The following is a 3,177-nucleotide window of genomic DNA, read 5'->3' on the forward strand; positions in this document are numbered from 1 at the left end:
AATTATTTCGAAAGAAAATAGGAGTGATTAATATTTATTTTCATTTTATATGTCAGAAAATGTGATCAGGCTTATCTGTGAATCATAGGGCCAATGCACGTGCTTTCAATCGAACACTAATAATTATTTTCATTTAATTGATGTCTAGTTATAATATTCGCTATGTTACTGACCCCTTTATTCGCATTTGAAAGAAAAATAGATTTTCTCCACCAAAGAAAGGAATCGTGGAGTCGTCAAGACATTAGAATCAATTTCATGCCTACAAGCAAATAAATTATTAAGGGAAAATTTACTTTAGTATAATTTATTTTAGTATAATACATGCTTGTTATTGCTTACATTCCAAATTTTTCTATGTTGCATAATTCTGTTGATAAGTTAACTTTAAAACAGAGATATTTCCTGCAAAACATTAATGTTGCAATTGCTGCTTGTTGTCGGATTTTCAAGCGTATCTCTTCTAAATATAATTGATTTGTTTAATATTTCAACTGATTTTATTGATATTCCTATAGTTTTAAATTAATATATTAACTCTTATCACGTTAGTATTTTTGGCACCCTTAATACATATATTCGGTCATTCGTGTCTTAATTTTCATCATTTTTACAAATATATATAAATTATTAAATAATTTTCATATAATATTTTGACATCTCTAGAAAGTATTTGTGCAGTTATATATTCATAACAAATTGTAAATAAATTGTTGTAACTAAATATAATTAACAAAATCAGAAAAATGCACTGTTTTAAAATATAAAAATGTTTAAAGGAAAAGATTCAGTATTATAAAATTGACATTCCAAACTACAAGAAAAAAAAATAGTTCAATTATCAGTTCTCTAAAAAGTTTAGTTATTTAGTAACTTGAAAATGATGTTTTTTTAATATGCATGAATAACCAGGTGTTTTTAGTATTTCAAAAAAAAAAAAAAGAAATGGGCAAGACACGAATGACCCAGACATATTAAAGATTACTCAGTGTATTAAAGGTTAATTATCTTCTTTTTATTAAATATATTTATTATACTGATTTATATACCTTTAATGTATGTTTTTTCCCTAAAAGTTTTTCTGTTAGTTTACCTTTTTTTTTATTTTGATTAAATTTTCTCGCACAATTTTCATTGTTTAATTCTAAATTTTTGAATACATTAAATAAAACGAAAAAGTTAAACAAGATATAGACAGGTGAAGTCAAGAATCACATAATAATCACATCCGATGGAACACCTCTACTCGTGGTATCATAACGAAACATTGATTACAAGAAGACTCGATTGGGACAATGTTATAATATACTGGACGAAGAACCTCACTGCAGGAAGAGATTAATTTCGGACATGATATTCATCAGGAGATAGACACACGGACTCAATTTGCAAACGAATATGGAGGGGCTTCTCAAGACCTATCTCTCAATCATAAACAAGCTATAAAGGCTAGTTGTTGTTACGTCTAGTCAGTGTCGTTCATATGCAGCAATGAGTCTTTCTGGCGTGATTTTTGATTACTTTTCAACTTTCATTTTCATGGAATTGATTAGCATTTTAATGTGATTGTAAGGGATTGTGTATATCTACACAACTTGCATAGCCGCATAAACATAAAGAAAATTATCCAATCACATTTTATAAAGTCGCACGTAAAATGTGATTGCATAATTTTCTTTATGCATATGTTTATGCGACTATGCAAGTTTGTGTGGATATACCCTAAAAGCCATCAAAATTATCGTTCATATAATCTTAATCTAATTTTTATATTTAAAGAGTTAGAGATAGTAGGAGTACTGTTAAACAATAATAAAATTTTATACAGTATTTAACATACTTTTTAATATATAAAATATAACATTTTCTTTTAAAAAATGAAATTAATTTAAATTAATTAATTTAAATTTCTCTAAAATGTTTCATAAAAGAATTAAAAAGTGTTTTCAACATTTGTTTGTAACAATTTTTCACATATAATATTTACAAGTATATATATTTTACTAGTTATTGATATATAAATTAGGAAGGGAAGGGTGCCTATCTGTTTTCATCTGTACCAGTATGCACTTCGAAATCAAAGATGATTCTGTAATTTTCATACTTATTTTTACTAGCTTATCTCTGCTAGCGCTATAATATTCGTTATGCTATCTGAATAAATAAATATTCTTATAATATTCAGTCAGTTAACAATTAGTCAGTAAGGGCTCCATAACATTAATCATAAGTCGTACTGAGACTCGTATAAGAATTAGCCAATCACAATCGAGAATTTTTTTGAACTCTTAATTCTGATTCGCTGATTCTTACAGTACAGTCGTGGACACTGAGGTTATGACACTTTTTTTCTGGTTTGCAGAACACGTCAAAATTTTCAAAACGTGATTCACCATCTATCGATACGTGTAACGAGCGATTATGATAACTGTCAAGGTGATACATAATCAAAGTATACAAAGTTGAAAATCCATACAAGGGAAGAAGAAGTATACAAGGTGAAATCAAGAAATGTATCTTGTGCGACACGACACATTTAAGATATTGTATTAATTAGATTAATTATTGGATTAAATATTTATTTTGTATGGGAAGACTGTAAATCACTATAAAACTCGGCTGATTAATATTTTAAGTATTTATCGCGTCGTACAAAACATTTCTTGAGTTTATTTCAATTCTATATCACTGATATATATGTAATATTTAGTTATACAACTAAATATAAAATATTTTATACACAAAAATACAAATACATAATATAAATTAATTATAACTACATAAATAAATGTATGTATTAATTATGTATTATTATGTATTTATTAATTATGTATCTATACTATAAATATAATATATACAATATTTAATATTAAAACGGCAAGACAAATTCGTTGAAGACAAATTTATAGCAAGTTACCAACATCATGAGCAATCACAGATTTTACTTGTTAGACTCATAACTATCTGGGAGATTATAATGGATGGCTTTCACAGATTGAATTTAAGATACTGTCATCTTCTTCTCTTGTACACCGTTGTGTGCCAAGATATGATCCTGAGTTTACGTGGTCTTCCATTTCTTTTTTTCTCAAAATTCTATACACTGTCATTCTCTCTAATAAAATACATATCATTAAAGCAAGAAAAGTTTTTCTGATTAACAGAATTCTGACTTTC

The sequence above is a fragment of the Atta colombica genome, unplaced genomic scaffold (assembly GCF_001594045.1).
Source record: "Atta colombica isolate Treedump-2 unplaced genomic scaffold, Acol1.0 scaffold9, whole genome shotgun sequence".
NCBI lineage: Eukaryota > Metazoa > Arthropoda > Insecta > Hymenoptera > Formicidae > Atta > Atta colombica.